Raw genomic sequence first — 21569 nt, forward strand, 5'->3', positions numbered from 1 at the left:
ATCGAACCTGGGACGTCGGCGCCGTGAGGCTAACCCACTGCGCCACCGTGCTGCCCTTATGTTGCAAAGAATAATAGTAAGTTTGAAGATTGGGAGTGTTGTAGGAACCAGCAACGGGCCACCAAAACGTTGTTAAAAAGAGGGGGAGATTACAAGTATATAAAAAGGAAGAGAGTAGCTAAAGTAATCATTGGTCCTTTAGAAACAGTGACAGGAAAATTATCATTGGGAATGAGGAAATGGCTGAAGCACTGAACAAATATTGCGTCTTTTACTGTGAAGACAGGCACAAGTTATAAACCTGAAATTGAGGGCACCAGTCGTTAAGACAGAGAAAATTAATGTAATTAACATCACCGGAGAAAAAGTACTGGAGAAAATCAAGGAACTAAAATCTGATAAATCCACAAAGGTGATGACCTCGAAGAGATAGCTGCAGAGATGGTGGGTGAACCACGATTTTCCAAAATTCCCTGAGATTTTGAAATGCTCCTAGAAGATTGGAAGTTAGCAACTGTAACACCACTATTCAAGAAAGGAGGGGTGGGGAAAAAGAGAGAAAACAGGGAACAATAGGCCAGTCAGTCTACTGTTGGGACTTCCACTGTTGGGAAATCACTGGTATATATTAAGGAAGACTTTACAATGCTCTTAGAAAAGCAGATTATGATTGTAACATGCCAACATGGTTTTAGGAAAGGGAAATCCTGTTTAACAAATTTATGAAGAGATTTTTGGGAATGTAACTAATCGAGTCAATGTTATGACCACAGCAGATGTTAATTGCTCAGCAAACCAAACCCCAGGGGGAAACTTGGCTTACGGACGATAACTTTTTTTGTATTCTTTAAACACAAAGTTCCTTGTACAGTATAAGTGCACCCAAGTCTCTGGGAACATTAACCCTACAGATTTCAGCAGCATAGGGGCGGTTTAGCACAGGGCTAAATCGCTGGCTTTGAAAGCAGACCAAGGCAGGCCAGCAGCACGGTTCAATTCCCGTACCAGCCTCCCCGAACAGGCGCCGGAATATGGTGACTAGGGGCTTTTCACAGTAACTTCATTTGAAGCCTACTTGTGACCATAAGGGATTTTCATTTTTCATTAGAAGTCCAGTAACACACTTCGCATTAAAAAAATTAAAAGTAAAAGATTTAGTAACAAGAAGAAAAGAAAACTTAAGCACTCAAGATTACACTTGCACCGTTGAAATTAATCTTACAAATGCCTCCCCAAAAGATTCCTGACTTGGTCCGACCCACAAGTAAACACCTTCCAGGCAACACTCCCTTATCGATGTTTAACGATAAAAATCCAATAATATTATCGAAGGCAAAACTGTTGTTGCTATAGTAAAGGTATGCCACACGTGCCCACAACCTTCCTTCCATTCTTCTGTGGAAATCCAAGAAACGTCAGAAACAAGACGGTTTTCTGCAGCTTTCATGCGGCTTTTCCGGCATGACTGGATGGCTGACTGAAACTTTGCACCTCCTCGCCGCACAGAGCTGTTCCCAAGGGGTCTTCCCCACACAGCCAACTGAACACAACTCTCTTTCTTTCCTTAATATCATTTTTCCCTTTCTTCTTTCAATTCCATTGTCCCCCGCTTCCTTTTAACTTCCAAAATATAAAGATGATTTAAATGAAGAGACAAAATAATGTACCCCAAGTGTTTTGCTGATACAAAGCTCGGTGGAAGTGCGAGCGGTGAAGAGGACACAAAGGGGTGGCAGAGAGAAGTGGACAGGCTAATGAGCGGGCAACGGGCTGGCAGATGTAGTATAATGCAAGGAAGTATGGTCGTCCGAATCTATTTTTAAAAAAGGTGTGCAAACTCCAAATGTTAATGTTCGACTTGGGTGCACTCATACTGTACAAGGAACAAAAAGCTGGTATGAAAATACAGCAAGCAATTAGGAAATTGACCTTTACTACAAGGGGATTGGAAGTACAATTTTGGTCCACATATTTAAGGAAGGATATACTTGCATTAGAGGTGGTGCAGCAAATATTCCCGATATTGGTACCTGGGATCGGATATTGTCCTATAATGAGAGGCTACGTGCCTATATTCTCTGGCGTTCAGAAGAATGAGAGGTGACATCCTTGAAACATTCAGAGATTATGAAGGGGCTAGACAGAGTAGATACAGGTTGCTTCTACTGCTGGGGAATCGAGAACATCTCAGAACTGATATAGCGCAGGAGACCGCCATCGTGTCTGCCCCGATTCTCCAAATGGGCATTATGACGTAGTGGCGTTCCCCTGCCTTTTTCCCGTAACCTCGCACATTGTTGGTGCTCTATAATGCTATTCTGAATGCCTCGATTAAACCTGCCTCCACCGCATGTCCAGGCAGTGCATTCCAGTGCAATCTAGACCCAGTACAGTCTCAAGATAAGGGGCTAATGGTTTAGAATGGAGATACGCCAAAGTTTCTTCACTCAAAGGATGGTCAATCTTCAGAATTCTCTAGCTCGATGTTTTTTTTTTTGAGGACCAGATTCTTTTTTTCCCCAATTAAGGGGAAGTTTTGCGTGGCCAATACACCTACCCTGCACATCTTAGGGCTGTGGGCGTGAGACCCACGCAGACACGGGGAGAATGTACAAACTCCACACAGAGTGTGACCCGGGGCCGCGATCGAACCCGGGTCCTCAGCGGCGTGAGGTAGCAGTGCTAACCACTGTGCCACCATGCCGCCCTCTCTACCTCAAGCGTTGCTGTTAATGTGGTAATCGGATATATGGAGGGAGTGCAGCCTAGGCTTACCAAGTTGATTCCTGGGATGGCGAGACGGTCATAAGAGGGGAGACTAAATCGGTTAGGATTATATTCATTGGAGTTTAGAAGAGTGAGAGGGAATCTCATAGAAACTTACAAAATTCTAACACGATTAGGCAGGGTAGATTCAGAAAGAATGTTCCCGATAGTGGGGAGTCTAGAACTAGTTTGAGAATAAGAGGGGGGGGTAAACCTTTTAGCACTGAAGTGAGGAGAAATTTCTTCACCCAGAGAGTGGTGAATCTGTGGAACTCGCTACCACAGAAAGTAGCTGAGGTCAAAACGTTGTGTAATTTCAAGGAGTTCGATTTGGCTCTTGTGGCTAAAGGGATTAAGGGATATGGGGGAGGGGAGGGGGTGGGGGGAAGGCAGGATCAGGGTATTGAACTTGATGATCAGCCATTATCATAATGAATGGCGTAGCAGGCTCGAAGGGCCAAATGGCCTACTCCTGTTTCAATGTAATTGGTCTGATTAGTAAGTTTGCAGATGACACAAAGGTTGGTGGAATTGCGGTTAGCGATGAGAACGGTCAGAGGATACAGCAGGATTTAGATCGTTTGGAGACTTGGGCGGAGAGATGGCAGATGGCGTTTAATCCGGACAAATATGAGGTAATGCATTTTGGAAGGTCTAATGCAGGTAGGGAATATACAGTGAATGGTGGAACCCTCAAGAGTATTGAAAGTCAAAGAGATCTAGGGTGTACAGGTCCACAGGTCACTGAAAGGGGCAACACAAGTGGAGAAGGTAGTCAAGAAGGCCTACTCCTGCTTCAATGTAATTGGTCTGATTAGTAAGTTTGCAGATGACACAAAGGTTGGTGGAATTGCGGATAGCGATGAGGACTGTCAGAGGATACAGCAGGATTTAGATCGTTTGGAGACTTGGGCGGAGAGAATGCACATGGAGTTTAATCCGGACAAATATGAGGTAATGCATTTTGGAAGGTCTGATGCAGGTAGGGAATATACAGTGAATGGTAGCACCCTCAAGAGTATTGAAAGTTAAAGAGACCTCGGTGTACAGGTCCACAGGTCACTGAAAGGGGCAACACAGGTGGAGAAGGTAGTCAAGAAGGCATACGGCATGCTTGCCTTCATTGGCCGGGGCACTGAGTATAAGAATTGGCAAGTCATGTTGCAGCTGTATAGAACCTTAGTTAGGCCACATTTGGAGTATAGTGTTCAATTCTGGTCGCCACACTACCAGAAGGATATGGAGGCTTTGGAGAGCGAGCAGGATGTTGCCTGGTATGGAGGGCTTATCTATGAGGAGCGGTTGAATAAACTCGGTTTGTTCTCACTAGAACGACAGAGGTTGAGGGGCGACCTGATAGAGGTCTACAAAATTATGAGGGGCATAGACAGGGTGGATAGTCAGAGGCTTTTCCCCAGGGTAGAGGGGTCAATTACTAGGGGGCATAGGTTTAAGGTGTGTGGGGCAAGGTTTAGAGGAGATGTACGAGGCAAGTTTTTTTTTTTTTTTTACACAGAGGGTAGTGGGTGCCTGGAACTCGCTACCGGAGGAGGTAGTGGAAGCAGGGACGATAGTGACGTTTAAGGGGCATCTTGACAAATAAATGAATAGGATGGGAATAGAGGGATACAGACCCAGGGAGTATAGAAGATGTTAGTTTAGACGGGCAGCATGGTCGGCACGGGCTTGGAGGGGCAAAGGGCCTGTTCCTGTGCTGTACATTTCTTTGTTCTTAGCTCTTTTGTTCAATTTTCTCTGTTTCTACTTAACATTAGGGTGGACAGGTGATCGATCTCTTGGGGAGTTGAGGAATATGGGGAGTGAACAGGAAAAATGGAGTTGAAGTCCTAGCGCTACCACGATCATGCAGAATGGCAGAGTGCGCTCAACGATCATCTCCTGCTTCTATTTCTTATGTAGGTCATTTATTGCACTCCCTATCTACTGATGACTCGCTTACTGGGCCATTTCAGAAGTCAACCACGTTCTGTCGACCTCCATCAGCCAGATAGGTTAAGGATAACAGGTTTACTTCCCTAGTTTAGACTTTACAACAATCCAGTTGTTTCATGGTCACGATTTTGTATAGGTCTGTTTTTATTTACTTAATGGAGGAGGGGGGATCTAGAGTAGGGCTGGTGGCATAGTGGTAATAACATTGAATGTGGGTTCAAATCCCACCTCGGCAGCTGTGTAATTTAAATGCAATTAATAAATGTGGAATTATAAAGCTCAATTTCAGTAATGGTGACCAAGACGGGCAGCACGGTAGCATTGTGGATAGCACAATTGCTTCATAGCTCCAGGGTCCCAGGTTCGATTCCGGCTTGGGTCACTGTCTGTGCGGAGTCTGCACATCCTCCCCGTATGTGCGTGGGTTTCCTCCGGGTGCTCCGGCTTCCTCCCACAGTCCAAAGATGTGCAGGTTAGGTGGATTGGCCATGATAAATTGCCCTTAAGTGTCCAAAAGTGCCCTTAGTGTGTGCTGGGGTTACTGGGTTATGGGAATAGGGTGGAGGTGTTGACCTCGGATAGGGTGCTCTTTCCAAGAGCCGGTGCAGACTCGATGGGCCGAATGGCCTCCTGCACTGTAAATTCTATGATAATCTATGAAGACAACTTTTCTTTTATTCATTCTAGGCAAGTCGCTGGCTCGACTAGCGTTTATTGTCCTGCCCTCGTCCCCTTGAGAAGGTGATGGTGAGCTACCTTTTTCAACCGTGGCAGTCCATGTGGTGTCGATATACCCAGGATGAACACGACTGCTCACGATTTTAGTGTCCTACTCAACGCCTATCTGAGCTGACGGCCCCAGATTCTTCCCACCATAATGTCCCCCAAAATCTCTAACGGCACCTCTCTGCCAACCACTGAAACGTCATCCATGCCTTTGTCAGCCTCAAGCCATTTCCTGCGTTCCATTAGTGACTACATTTCAAGAAGTACTTCATTGGTTGAATCAAGAAGTTATGAAAAGAGCTCGACTACTAGAGGTCTTTCTCCTTTTGCTTGCCTGACCAACTTCCCATGATTCACCCTGCAATAACCCCAGCTCATCCAAAGCTCTGCTGCCTGCGCACTCGCTCCCACCTTTCACATTGGACCCTGCAACTTCCCCACTGCCGCAAAATTTGAAGTTCTCAATCTTACGCTGAAATTCCACTTGGCCCCAGCCCACCCCATTCCTATAGCTTCCTTAGGCCCCTGCCATCCCATTCTCTCAAAATACTTCACTCCTCAGACTCTGGTCTCCTGTCTCCCTCCTCCTTACCACTGACAACGATTCGAGCCAGCAAGATCCCGCAAGCCAAACCTGCTTCAATATCTTCCTTAAAACTCCACCACTGTGACAAAACAATCATGCCACCTAATTCACCCTTTTAGTTTTATTATTTGGACGCTTTTGTCTGTTAATTCCACTTTATTAATGTAATCATTTGTTGTTGCATCTGCTGCCTTTAAACAAATACCATTTCTCATTGTACAGTTCTGCTGTGTAAACGTCTGTCTGGCCGCACAATTGCTCTTTGTACAGGCATCTTTTTCTCCTTCTATCTCTCTGTCCTTGTCTGTCTCGTTACCAATACTAAATCCTTTCTTGTACCAGTCTGTTGTCTTTCCTGCAGTGTCTTTGGTGTAAATGTGTGCTTGGCAGGGAGTAGCAAAGAGAGCATTTTCAACTAATTCCCAAGGAATCAATTGGCAGATAGCATCTTGACCAACTCTGACAAAGTTGGACCGATTGACTTATGCAATAGGCAACATTTTAAAATGAGGAGAAAATTCCTTTGCACTCAAAACCAATCTTTACTGGGTTGAGTTTACCCAAAGAACTTGCACTTCATAGTAAAGTGTTCCAAGGTACTTCTTCTTTGGTCTTTAGGTGAGGTGGAAATCGCTGGCAATTTGTTGCCCATCCCTAACTTAATGTATTCTTAGGCCATTTCAGAGGACAGTTAACAACCACTTTGCTGCATCCGAAATGAAATGAAATGAAAATCATTTACTGTCACAAGTAGGCTTCAATTAAGTTACTGTGAAAAGCCCCTCGTCGCCACATTCCGAGCGCCTGTTCGGGGAGGCTGGTACGGGAATTGAACAGTGTTGCTGGCCTGCCTTGGTCGTCTTTAAAAGCCAGCGATTTAGCCCATTGTGCTAAACCAGCTCCAGGGTCACATGTAGGCCAGGCTGGGTAAAGATGGCAGATTTCTTTCCTTACCAGAGCCAGGTGAGTTTTTACAACAATCAATGTCAGTATCACAATCACCACTACTGAATTACTGAGGCTAGCTTTGAATTCCAGATGTCTTAATTGAATTTAAATTCCACCAGCTGCTACGCTGGTGTTTGAACCCATGTCTCCAAGCCTGGGCCTCTGGATAACTAGCCCTGTGGCATTACCACTGCGTCATCAACTCCCCTCTGACCACTTCATCGTAATCAGACAATAATTGCGAAAGAGATAACTTTTTAGGGTAATCTTAAAGGAGAAAAGCGGGGTTGGTGCAGCACATTCGTGGCAGCCAATGGTGGGCTGAAGGAAATGAGGGATGGACAACTGGCCGGTGTTGGAGGTATGTAGAATTCTTGGGGCTTGTAAGACCGGATGGCATTAGTTGAAATTCTCCAATTCAGTGGCTACCTGGCTGTTTGCAACTGTCAAGTGGCTTCTAAATTGGTCAGTCGGGCTCTGACTGAACTACAATTTGACAATACAAGTCAAAAGGTGGACACACGACCTTAAACTCTTATACCAAAAGCAGAATCTCCCCTCAGTGGCAACAATAAGCGATAGTGTAGCATTCGATCTTCCAAAGCAGCTGCAATCGATTGGTATGTACACAGTCACAGTTGTCAATACCCACCACAAAATCAATATCAGTGGCGGCCCTGTAGCTTAATTGCTTGGAATAATCATTATGATGTCTGATGACTGATTTACAGCAGTGCCTTTGCCTCTCTGCACCATTATGATGGTAATATAACTCTGCGATTATGATCCCCCAGTGGCTGTACCAACTCTCCAATTAAGACTTTAAGCCAGCAGCTATAAAAAGTGTAGACTGCAAGGTGACAATCTTCACGAAAGGTTTCACAGTCGGAGCTTGTGGAGGAAAGCAAGTACGCGGTAGATATCTCACATTATCAAGCACAACAGCAGCTCAAACTGAATAGGCTCCCCTGTTCATCTGATAGCCCTTCAAAGCCACCATGTGCTGTACAGCGAGACATGGCGATTTACCACAGTGTGAGGAAGATCAGGAGTTGATCAGTCATACCAACCTTGGTCTAAATGAGCCATTCACGGATAAATACATTTTAAAAGTCACTTTAGAGATCAGAATTTTCACTGTCAATTCGACAAAGATTTACAAGCACAAATGAACACCGTATTTGTTTTTTGTTTTTTTAAAAAGGGTCTGGTGAATACTCAGCCTCCAGTGTACACTCCTGTACATTAGGTCAGTGGATTATGCGAGACTAATGTGCTGCCTAAAATGTCATGGAGTTGAATGAAAGAGCCGAGCAACTCCAGCGTTGGTTTAACATGTAATAGTGGTTCTGAACTCTTCATCACATTAAAGTCCAGGTATTTCCAATTTGTTCAGTAAAGTCTCATATCCTCAAACGGCCACATCCACCTACAAACAATACAAGCAGTATTTCCAGATGGTTGGATTCAGTTGCATGACTGATCGACCCGACTACATTGTTCTCACTTCAGAGAGGGAAAAAGTCCACACGTGGCAAAAGTTGAACAGAGTGAAGACGGACATAGTAATTCCATTCAATGCAATCACAAAAAAGGCACCCTTCAGGCTGGAAAATCTCAAGGTATCTTTCATATTTGATGCAATCCTCATTCTGATCCCTGTGTTCAGCGGCAATCAATGCACAGAGTAGTTTCCTTGCCCATCATTTTGCAGTGTTATGGCAAATGAGTAGATGAGCTCTCATCTTGATGTTGCATGCAATAGCTTCAATTGATCAGCTGCTAAACCAAATAATTGAGCACACTAATTCTCCACTAAAAAGCCTCAATTCCAAACCTTTCTATCATTTCTTTTAAACCATCTGGTCACGTCCGAAAAGAAAAGGATGAAACAAAATCAGGCATCTTCTGGTGACTCGTGCAATTTGCTTCAAGCCTTTTCGTTTTTGAAATGCATCTGTTCACAGTCATGTTCCGATAACGAGGGTAGGCACAGACTCCCCATGGTCTGGATGGTGGCATCGTTCAAGAGCGTAAAATCGCTAACCTCTGTTCAATGCACCCAGGGGAAAATTGCTCCAATAATGGCCGACTCACATTCCATCAGGTATTGATCAGCCCAGGAAAAAGAAATCCTCATTTTCTTTGTCCATCTCCAGATCCGGAAATCAATGTATTCTCAGCTCGCAACAGGAAGGTCAGGGTCCTGGATGCGCACAGACCGAAGATGCTCAGCAAAGCGATCACCCAGTCTGCGTTTGGTCTCTCCGATATAGAGGACACCACATTGGGAGCAGCGAATGCAGTAAACCAAATTGGAAGAGATGCAAGTGAAACACTGCTTAATCTGGAATGAGTGTTTTGGGCCTGGAATGTTAGGCATGGAAGAGATAACGGGGCAAGTGTTACACCTGCGATTGCATGGGAAGGTGCCATGGGTGATGGGAGAGGTACTGGGTATGGTGGAGGAGTGGACTAGATTGTCTCGGAGGGAACGGTCTCTGCAGAATGCTGACAGAGGGAGTGAAGGGAAGATGTGTTTGGTGGTGGCATCACGCTGGAGTTGGCGAAAATGGCGGAGGATTATGCTTTGCATACGGAGGCTGGTGGGATGACATGTGAGAACGAGGGGGACTCCATCCTTGTTCTGGGAGGGTTTGGAGGGGGCGAGGGTAGGGGCGCGGGAGATGGACCTCACACTGTTGAGGGCCCTGTCCACAACTGTAGGTGGGAAATCACGGTCGAGGAAGAAGGAACACATTTTCGAAGCACCATTTTGGAAAGTGGCATCATCGGAACAAATGCGACGGAGGCGAAGGAGTTGAGAGGAAGGGGTGGAGTCCTTGCAGGGTGTAGGGTGCGAAGAGCTGTAGTCCAGATAGCTGTGGGAGTCAGTGGGCTTGTAGTGGATATTAGTGGATAGTCTATTGCCGGAAATAGAGACAGAATGATCAAGGAAGGGAAGGGAAGTGTCAGAGATGGACCAGGTGAAAGTGATGGAGGGGTGGAAACTGGAAGCAAAGTTGATGAATTTTTCCAGGTCCGGGTGAGAGCATGACGCGGCACCAAAATAGTCATCAATGTATCGGTAAAAGAGTTGTGGGAGGGGGCCCGGAACAAGGAGTGTTCCACATACCCCATAAAAAAGCAAGCGTAGCTAGGACCCATGCGGGTACCCATTGCTACAGCTTCGATTTGGAGAAAGTATTTTCAGCTCAATTGACAAGCCTTGCGTTATATCCGTAGAGCCACAGAATTCCTACAATGCAGGTGGTGGTAATTTGGCCCATTGAATCTGCACCGACCCTCTGAAAGAGCATGCTATCTCGGCCCGCTCCCCCGCCCTATATCTATAACCCCACTTAACCTGCCCGTCTTGGACACAGACGGTCAATTTTGCATGGCCAAACCACCTAACCTGCACATTTTTGAACTGTGGGAGGAAACCGGAGCACCCGGAGGAAACCCACGCACACACGGGGAAAAGTGCAAAATCCACACAGTCACCCAAGACCGGAATTGAACCCGGGTCCCTGGCGCGATGAGGCAGCAGTGCTAACCACTGTGCCACCATTCTTTAAATATCTTCAAATTTAAATACAGTTCAATATATTTAAATATCATTCTTTAAAGGACCAATGTATGCCTAAAATTACACATGGCTCCACAATATAACTTTGTAAATGTTTCTTCCTCACCAAAGAAGCAACGGCCATAACCCTTCATGAGAAATCCAACCTAATTTAATTTACCAGCTTACAACCACTTTTATCAAGGTACAATTTCCAAAATGATTTTCAAAAGGATAATTTACAAAAAACCTACATCCATCTTTTCCCGTCTACTCACTTCACACCTACTCTCCGCTTGAGACTTATTCAGCTTTTCTTTATCTTCTACACTGTCTCATCGTCATTGTCTTCGCTCAAGGCGACTGAAATTACTTTCTGAACAGAAGGAATCGGGTCATAACAGGCTTAACAAAAAACAGCAGTGGCGAGCAGCAAATAGTTTCATTCAAAAAGAGTTGTGAATCTGTGAATTCTCCACCACAGCAAGACACAGATACTCAAATTGATCAGCAATTCCAAATCAGAGATCAATTGATCTTTGGTTACTTGACGATGAGCTATGGGGATAGTGCAGGAAGGTGTAATTGAGGTAGAACGTCAGCCATGATTCCATTGAATGGAGGACCAGACTGGAGTGACCAGGTGGCTTAACCCTCCTATTTCTTATCCAAGCTATGGTTAGCACAGGGCTAAATCACTGGCTTTGAAAGCAGACCAAGGCAGGCCAGCAACACGGTTCAATTCCCGTACCAGCCTCCCCGAACAGGTGCCGGAATGTGGTGACTAGGGGCTTTTCACAGTAACTTCATTGAAGCTTACTTGTGACAATAAGCAGTTATTAATTACTTAATAAATGGGTGATCCCCTTACTCTGAGATGATGCCCACTGGTCCTAGACTCTCCCACAAGGGTAAACAACCACTCAGCATCTACCCTGTCAAGCCCCCTGAGAATCCTATGTGACTCAATAAGGTCGCCTCTCATTCTTCTAGTGAGTACTCATAGAATTTACAGTGCAGAAGGAGGCCATTCGGCCCATCGAGTCTGCACCGGCTCTTGGAAAGTTCACCTACCCAAGCCCACACCTCCACCCTATCCCCATAACCCAGTAACCCCACCCAACACTAAGGGCAATTTTGGACACGAAGGGCAATTTAGCATGGCCAATCCATCTAACCTGCACATCTTTGGACTGTGGGAGGAAACCGGAGCACCCAGAGGAAACCCACGCACACACGGTGAGAACGCGCAGACTCCGCACAGACAGTGACCCAAGCTGGGAATCGAACCTGGGACTCTGGAGCTGTGAAGCAATTGTGCTAACCACTATGATACCGTGCTGCCCTAAACAGGGCACAGGCCCAACCTACTCAACCTCTTCCCATAAGAAAATCCCTCCATACCTACGATCAACCCAGTGAACCTTCACTAGACTGCCTCCAATGCCAGTATATCTTTTCTGTACAAATATTTGGTAAGATTTTATAAATGACAACATGGAATGAGAAATAGGCTGACTTTAACTTTAATGTGTGCTAAGAACGGCCAAACACTTAATGCAATATTGTGACATTTGACATGGAAAGATGTTGAACCATTAACCGTCCTGGTTATCATTGTGGTATCAAACAAATGAAAGCAAACATTCAGTAATCACTACATCAACTGCCTAGATCATCATATCTGAAATATATAATTGGGTTTAAAGCATCATTTCGAAGCATGCGAGTTCATATAGCACCATCAGCAGTAGACCCAAGCGCTATACATCTGTACATAATGGCAGGCTGACCGACCAACAATTTATTGATGTGATTTTCTGTACCACAATTTTTATGATTAATTACATCGTCACAATGTACCCTTAAAACACACAACGTAGCTTCATTCAAATTATTGGATAATTCAATTTTAGTTTGAATTATCAGGAACAGACTCTATGCACAATATGAAGCTGTCCCCGAGGCAATGATTTGAAGTAATTGAAAAATGATCTTGTGTTTTGTAAGAGTGGTTAAACAACAACTAAACGTCAGAAAATAGGAGTGAATTTGTGAATGGTATCAAACTAATGTTTGGTCCTTTTTTTTTTGCTTGTTTTCTAAACGCACAATTCAGTGATGTAAATCAATTCACCAGTGTGGAGCATTTCTAAAAGTAATGTGTTTCCTCCCACTCCACAAACAAATTGGACAACTATTGTTTTACAGAAAAGGATTTGTTTTATTTCCAGCAGTGTTTTGGGGATAAAAAGGGCAACACGCATTAGCTTCTGATAACCATGGTGCCTCGCATGCAGCATGCCCAAACAGCAGAAATTAACTTTCTATGCAACTGCAGAAGTCTCTCTCGAGGTGCAAAATGAGATGAAAATTCACAATGCTGAATTATCACAATCATCCCCATTCAGCGGTCCCTTCTCTTAAATGAATGGCACCCTGAGCTCACAGTCCGGGGGGGGGGGGTCATCCTCCACCTGTTCTCTGCCAGCAGAATTAGTTTGTGGGCAATTAGGTAGCTCACACATCTGCGGCCTTCATCCAATAACCGCTGACAAAAAACTGCCCTTAAATTACTGCACAACAAACACAAATGTCAAATGCAGCCTGATCTTTACAGATTCTCTCTATCTGCTCGGCACAACTAAAAGCATTCCAGGAGGTGCAGTAACGCCAACAGGGAGAAGATGTTAAAAACATTGTTGAGAAATGAAGCTACTGCTTTCTTGCCCTCTCTATCCTGGATGAGGGTTGTAAATATCTGGTCAAAAACTGCCCCAAAAAAGTTAGTAATGCTGGTGAATTAGCTAGAAGTGCAGAACAATAATTCTGCAGGCATTGCCTGCCTTGCTGCCTGCAATTTTAAAATCACCTGGCTCACTTGCGATGTACTGGTCAGGTCTAAAACACAGTAAAATGCATAATAAATATTGCTTCCATTACCAACACCCCCATCCCATCCCATCCCATCTCATCTCATCTCATCTCATCTCACCAGCCCCATCCCATCTCAGCACCCCCAATCCCATCACATTCATGATATCTTATGCACATAACTCTTACTTTACCATCTAACTCCTGCAAATTGGCAATCTCCTGCTCAGCACTGATTTGGACATGTCTGTCCTTCCCCACGCGCGCGCCTCAGCAAACAAATTGCCACAAGCTATCGGCGCGCGCACTCGCCCGCTACCTGATGGACAGGCGCCTCAGCCAATCAGGACTCGAAATGCAGATTAGTCCCCGCCTCTCCGCCAATCAGAAAGCGGAGCGCTCCCCCCCCCCACCCCACCCCGCTCCCGCCCCTCCTCCTCCTCAAGGTAACTTTTTTTGTGTGTGGTATCAAATTCTCTTTCTCACATTTGTTCTGTGGTAGCAATCATTTTTCCTCTCTCTCTCTCAGGGACTTTCATGTGGAAACACTCACTTTAAAACCCTTCTGCCCACAGGGAGTTGTGCAGATCTCTCCCTCAATGGCTGCACTCAATCTCTGGCTGCCTTCATTCCCCTCCACCTCCTCCAGGGAATTGCCTCCTGTGTCAGGATGTGACACAATGCAGCCTAAAATAATCTTAGCAACAAACAAAAGGTTTTGATTTTACCCCCCCCCCCTCCAAACAAAAGCTTTTTATTTTACCCCCTCCAAACAAAAGCTTTTTATTTTACCCCCCCTCCAAACAAAAGCATTTTATTTTACCCCCTCCAAACAAAAGCTTTTTATTTTACCCCCTCTCCAAATAAAAGCTTTTTATTTTACCCCCTCCAAACAAAAGCTTTTTATTTTACCCCCTCCAAATAAAAGCTTTTTATTTTACCCCCCTCCAAATATTTTTTTTTAGCCCCCCCCCCCATGGTTAGATTACTGGGGGTTACTCGACCTGAGTCAATCCTTTTCTCCATCAGCTGCACTGCCCCTCGCTTTCCCCGTTTTATTTTGGGTTGTTTGCTGTCACCATGGCAATCTGAAGAAGTGAGGGGGTTGGGGGAGGGGATTCGTGCTGGTTCTCAGACCATGAGTCGAGTTTAATCATTATTTCCTGCCAACCACTGACACATCTGCAAACATGTTCTTTTTTCGTGTTCACATCGAGCAGATGAAATGGGCATTGTGTCACCTGGCACTGATGAAAATAAGAAGGAAAGGCTGGGTTGTTGTTGTGGATGAGTTGCAGTTTCCAGAAATTCACTTCTGGTTGACGAAAGAGGCACAGAGGGTTGGTTGGAGTTGACGGATGATTATGTGAAAGGGAATAAGGGCCAGCCAGGCTTCGATGGAGATGCGAGCGAGGAACCAGCGTGGCACCAAAGTTTGGAAACGCCAGTTTGAGCAACGAGACAAAAGCTGGGCAAAAGAAAGTGGCTTCATTTTGCTGATATTTGGTTCGGCCCATAAGGTTTTCGATATCAGGCAAGCAGTGGGAGAGATTGGTTATAACCTCGGGGGTGCCGGAAGAGTAGGTAAGATCCTTGAAAAAGTGCAACATACCCGCTGACACTTGGTGGGAATCCCTGGCCCAGAACCAGTTGGAGGAAAAGCATCTAGAAAGGAGTCGAATGCCTCGAGTTTCATCGCCGAGAGAAAGCTGAATCCAAGCGTCGGTAGCGTGTGCGTGGAACCCCCCCCACCTGCTCCTCCAACCACCGTCCGCCCCGCCTGTGACAGAGGCTGTAGGCCGCGCATTAGACTCCTCAATCACCTGAGAACTCATATTTCACATGGAAGCAAGTCACCCTCGACTCTGAGGGACTGCCTTTGAAGAAGAAAAGGAGAGATTAAGCTCAGGGCTATTACCTGCTAATTTTATGCTTGGGCTATGTCACCAAAGTGTATAAAAGAAAGAACTTGCATTTATATACTGTCGTTTACAAACTCAATGCCCCAAAGCATTTAGGATGTGGAGATGATGGCGTTGGACTGGGGTGAGTACAGTAAGAAGTCTTACACCAGGTTAAAGTCCAACAGGTCTGTTTCGAATCACTAGCTTTCGGACCAAAGCACTCACCTGATCAAGGAGCTGCACTCCGAAAATTCTAGTTTTCGCTAGAATTTAGAAGATTAAGGGGTAATTTGATCGAAGTATTCAAGATATTAACAGGGGAAGACAGGGTAGATAAATATAAACTAATTCCATGATCTGAAAGGCGGGGCAAGCTCAAGGGGCTGAAAGGCCTACTCCTGTTCCGATGTGCCTATGTTCCGATGAAACTTTAATGGCAATCTATATATGAACAGGCGCATGCAGAAAAACAAATCAAGACATATTTTGTTAAAACATGTAATTTAATGGATTTTAATTAATTAATACTTCTTATTTTGAAAAAACGTAATTGGTAGAACCTTTATTTGTTTGTTCAACAACTTGTTTACCAAACTCAAAAACTTGTAAAGGCTGGGAAACTGAAATAAAATCCGATAAATGCTGGAAATGCACAAAATTAGTCAGTCTTTGAAAAAGAAAGATGGGTCATAATACTGTTGTGCCAAGTGTCAAGGGGCATTAGTGCAATGATTGCAGTAACATTGATGCAAAAATCACCCGACATTTTAAATTTTGTATTTCACGTACTTTGCAAACTTTTATCCTTTACATTACACCCTGGGGTACTTTAACGTTTAAGTTTATTCTGCATGGCCCACGAACAAAAAATATCTTTTTAGAAAATGTTTTTTTTTAAATATATTTATTCAAATTTTTCAACAAATTTTTAACAAAACCCCCACCCACAACAAAAAGAAAGAAACACGAACACAAACAATCAGAAATTATACATTGGATTTCCCCCATATACAATAACCCCCCATATAACATTTAAAAACACAAATAGGGAAACCCCCCCCCACCTTCACCCAAACGCCACCCCAAAAGAACCCCTCCCCGGGCTGCTGCTGCTGACCTCCTCCTATCTCCTCGCGAGATAGTCTAGGAACGGTTGCCACCGCCTGAGGAACCCCTGCACAGACCCTCGTAAGGCAAACTTTATCCTCTCCAGCTTGATGAACCCTGCCATGTCATTGATCCAAGCTTCCACAGTAGGGGGCTTTGCATCTTTCCAGAATAGCAAAATCCTCCGTCGGGCTACCAGGGACGCAAAGGCCAGAATACCGGCCTCTTTCGCCTCCTGCACTCCCGGCTCGTCCGATACCCCAAATAATGCCAATCCCCAGCTCGGCTTGACCCAGGTATTCACCACCTTGGACATAGTCCTCGCAAAACCCCTCCAAAACCCATTCAGCGCCGGGCATTTTTAGAAAATGTTAAGCATACGTCAACGTACTCTGTGAATCCACTTATTAAAATAGTATTTTCTGATTAATTAATTTTATACTGTGAAAATGACCCTTCTTGACCCTGTGTTTGAATAGCCACTCACAGAGTTGGTGGGTACCTAGCAACACACTATGGCAACTGTGTCCGCCTGACCCAGGACATTGTCGTTTTGTCAGGTACTGCTGTTTCTCTGTGAAAGGAACATTAGCACGGAAAAGAATAAAGTAAGCAAATCAAAAAGATTACTTTTTTTTACATGTGCAATGATTGCACTCATTCATCACGGGTCTTTTTCATCTGTTGACAGATGTGGATAATAAAGTTTGTGTTGTATGGCTTGGGTGGGTGGGCGGTGATGATAAGTAAAGGTTCTTTACTTAGGGGATGGTTAGAATATGGAAATCCCTTGCCAGAATTCATTGGTTGATGCAGAATCCATAAATTATTTTAGCAGGGAATTAGATAGTTGCCTGATTAGGAGATATAATATAAAGTGTTGAAGCAGATGTTAAACTGGCTTCAGGAACCAAATTAAAACTATTTCATATAGCCTACAGTCAGAAGTAGACAAAACTTTCATCCTGTGCATTTGAGCTGCATTTTAACTCAAGTGTTTTTTTTCTCTTTTTATAAATTTAAAGTACCGAATTATTTTTTTTCCATTAAGGGACAATTTAGCGTGGCCAATCCACCTAACCTGCACATCTTTGTGTTGCGGGGGTGAAACCCATGCAGACACAGGGAGAATGTGCAAACTCCACACGGACAGTGACCCAGGGTCGGGTTTCAAACCCGGGTCCTCAGCACCGTAGTCCCACTGCTAACCACTGCACCATGTGCCGCCCAACCCAAGTGTTAAAAGTGAGAGACAACTCCCTTATCTATTGGACCATCCAGTGTGTTCTTTGAAATGGATATCTTACCACAAACTACGAAAAAGAACCAACAAAAAGCAAGTAAGAAGTGTACACAGTGAGCATCTAACTTCAGGAAGAAATTGATTGTGCAACTGAATCAGTAATTCCCAGCTCCATCATTAGTGAAGTAATTATTTTTCCTTTATTACTTTAACAGGCTAAAATGCAATATAAATCCTTTCTGATAACTGTGTTTCAAAATAACTATTCAACAAATAACTGATGCAGCATATTGTCATGAATGTGCATGCCTTGGAAAAATGTTTCGCTTATTCTTAAACTGAAACCAGATTAATTTATTAAGATGACCTAAAAGAAATTGACAAGTGCCGCACTCTATGGGTGTATGTGTGAAATTTCGGAATGCACAAGAAATGCAACTGTACAAAGACTTGGGAGTTTACATGGTTGGTCCATGCATGGACCATGACTGGTACGAAGTACCATTATTCCCCAGTAATGCAATGCAGCTAACATTTATGAGGATCATGCAGAACATTATTCTCTGAAGGTGGCAAGGCGAGTTGAAACAAATGTTACGAATGTTTATAGGAAGGATTCTTGGGTTTATAGAGGCATAGAGTATAAAAGCAAGGGAGTGATGCAACACCTCTATAAATCATTGCTCAGACCACATTTGGAGTATTGTGTTCAGTTCTGGTCACTTTTTTTTAAGGAAAGATGTTAAAGCCCTGGAGAGAGTGCAGAGGAGATTTACTAGAATGATACCAAGAATGAGGAATTTTAGATACAAGGAAAGATTGGAGAAATTGGGCTTGTTCTCCTTGGGGCAGAGAAGATTAAGAGGCGACTTTATTGAGGTGTTCAAAATTCTGAACAATTTTGACAGGGTAAAGGATATTCTGTTTCCAATAGAGGTCGCAATTTCAAGGTGGTCAGCAAGAGAGTTAGGAGTGAGATGCGGAGAAACGTCTTGGAGTTGTTGTGTTGGAATGCTCTGCCTGGGAGAGTGTGGAGGTGGATTCCATAGGAGGTTTCAAAAGAGATATTTGGATATGATTACTTTAGTAGGTTACAGAGAAGGGGCTGGGGAATGGAACTCGCTAGGTTGCTGTTTTGGGAGCTGGTGCAGACACGATGGGCTGAAAGGCCTGCTTCTGTGCTGTAAATAACAAAAAATAAGCAAAATAACATTATTTAATCTTGCAGTGAGGACATCAAGAAAGAATTTAATGGGGCTCCTGGTCCCTTACCATCGTACATAAAACTGCCAGTGGAGCATTACTATTGGAGCATTTTTATTTTCTTGAGCTCTGGGTTAAAAAAAATCTGCATTTACGTAGCACCTTTCATGCAGGCAATGAAGCACCTCTGTTCAAGTGTTGTTGTTGCAGTGAGTAGGCAATGTTAATAAGGTCCAAGCAAATTACTGCGGATGTTGGAATCTGAAACAAAAAACAGAAACTACTGGACAATCTCAGCAGTTCTGTCAGCGTGTCTGGAGAGAGAAGGGAGCTAAACTTTCGAGCCTGGATGACTCTCTGTCAAAGCTGGAGAGAACTGGAAATAGGGTCAGATTTATACTTTTGAAGGGGCGGGGGGGGGGAGGGTGGAGTGGTGAGGCTGAATAGGGGGCCAGTGATAGGTGGAGATTGACAAATATGTCATGGACAGAAAGACAAAAGGAACATGACTGGGGGTGATAAAGGCCAAGAAGGCTGCGGATAGTGGCACATGAAGAGATTAGAATGTGTGCATGGCAGAACAAAGGTGAGCAGCGTGTCAAAGGGCAACTAGGAACAGGGAACGGATGGCCCAAGTGGGGTGGGGAAGGGGGGACAATGGTGAGGGAAAAAACAGATCAATGGAAGAAATAAATATAAATTTATAAGAATGAAAATGGGGCGAAGGTGGAGGAGAAGTTGAACTCAATGTTATGTCCAGAAGGCTGTAATGTGCCTAATTGGGAGATGAGGTGCTGTTCCTCCAGTGTGTGAGCTGGGCTTCACTGGGACATTGCAGCAGGTCAAGGACGGACATGTGGGCGTGAGAGCAGGACGGTGAGTTCAACTGGCATACAACAGGAAGATCTGGGTCCTGCTTGTGGATGGACCGAAGGTGTTCTGCAAAGCGGTCACCCAGTCTGCGTTTAGTCTCTCCAATGTAGAGGAGACCACATTGGGAGCAGCAAATGCAATAGACCAGATTGAAGGAGGTGCATGTGAAGCGCTCCCTCACTCTAGAAGAGTGTTTACGCCATGGGATGGTGAGCAGGGAGGAGATAAAGGGGCAGGTGTTGCCCCTTCTGCGATTGCATGGGAAGGTGCCGTGGGAAGAGGGTGTGGTGTTGGGGGTAATGGGGGAGCGGGCCAGGATATCCCGGAGGGAACGGTCCCTGTGGAATGCTGACGGGGGAGTGAGGGAAATATATGTTTAGTGGTTGGCATCATGCTGGAGTTGGCGGAAATGACAGAGGATGAGTTTTTGAACACGGCGGCTGGTGGGAGAAAAGTGAGGGTCGGGGAGGATAAGATCCAAGCCAGTTGGTGAAGTCAAAACTAAGTCACTGAGATTTTCTTTATAGAGTTTATTGACTTTAGTCACACATCTCTCTGCCCTCACCCACGCAGTGCCCCAATTGCCCCCTATTTATACTATCTTAAATATAACAAAGGTGTTAATGCATTAAACAAAAATGACAGAGATGACAGCCCCTGGTGGGACACTGTAACTAAAGCAGAATGTCAAAAGAAAACTTAACTAATTCAAATTAAAATGTCATTCCTAATGGTTGAAGATGCACCCCAGTACCCGTTGCTCACTGGGCACGGAAGGCCTAGTCCCCTATTTGCATATGCTCAATGAACCTCATTAAACAATGCCCTTCACCTGTATGTTTTAGTAGTTATTTAACAAACTATTAACAGGAAACACAGCAGCCAATTTACACACATCAAGTTCCCACAAACAGCAATGTGATAACGACAATCGGTTTATTGTTTGATGTTGTTTGAGGGGTAAATATTGTCCAGGACAGTGGGGTCAACTCCTCAGCTCTTCTTCACAATGGTACCACAAGCTCTTTCACATCCACCTGTGAACAGAGATGGGGTCTCGGTTTAACATCTCGTCTAAAGGATGGTACCTCCAGACTGCCAGCCAAGATTTTGTCTTCAAATATATGGGCGTGGAACTTGAACCCATGACCTGCTGTGTCAGAGGCAACGGGGCTCCCTGCAGAGTCAGATCCGACACTCTAATTGAGCAGGATTACAATTAATGCTCAAATCTTCATTCTTACTGTTTAAAGTGTCATCATCCGAACAAAATCTTTCATTCCGGGCAATATTATTTTCATGTAATCACGCTATCCACTAGTATCTCCTGCTAATTAACTGTGATTAAGCTCTCACAGTCATTAGTACTTTCACAGGAGCATCCTTACACATCAATAACACAAAGTCAGTGTGTGCAGTGACAGCAGCTGCTACCAGAATAAAAAACAGCGCATCCGTTGTTTTGCACTGTACACTGTCCTTCTGAAGCAACTGCACTGAATTGACAAAAATACAAGCGTTAAAGAAAAATTAAGTCAGTAAACTTTGTTTTTGTAGAAACGATAGAAGCCTATCACAAAAGTATCATCATTTTCCCCAAGGTACCAAAGAGAAATCGAAACATAACATTAGCAACATCGAATGGTCTCAGATTTTTTTCCCCATAAATTTAGAGTACTCAATTCATTTTGTTTTCCAATTGAGGGGCAATTTAGCGTGGCCAATCCACCTACCCTGCACATCTTTGGGTTATGAAGGCGGCATGGAGGTGCAGTGGTTAGCACTTCTGCCTCACGGCGCCGAGGTCCCAGGTTC

General features: G+C 44.4%; 1 protein-coding gene across 19 annotated transcripts in view; it reads right to left on the reverse strand.

The window, feature by feature from the left end:
* rassf4a (Ras association domain family member 4a) overlaps window positions 1-13709 on the reverse strand; it is a 327256-nt gene extending 313547 nt beyond the window's left edge. For 14 of the 19 annotated variants that reach the window (XM_072491708.1, XM_072491707.1, XM_072491702.1 and 11 more), the window contains exon 1: window positions 13619-13709. The gene's annotated coding sequence lies outside the window, so the exon portion shown is untranslated. Of the gene's footprint in view, window positions 1-13613 lie in introns of all 19 variants that reach the window. The other 5 variants (XM_072491690.1, XM_072491687.1, XM_072491703.1 and 2 more) reach the window with 4 other exon arrangements.
* Window positions 13710-21569: the final 7860 nt, after the last annotated feature.

This window comes from Scyliorhinus torazame, chromosome 28 (genome assembly GCF_047496885.1).
Source record: "Scyliorhinus torazame isolate Kashiwa2021f chromosome 28, sScyTor2.1, whole genome shotgun sequence".
NCBI classification, from domain to species: Eukaryota; Metazoa; Chordata; class Chondrichthyes; order Carcharhiniformes; family Scyliorhinidae; genus Scyliorhinus; species Scyliorhinus torazame.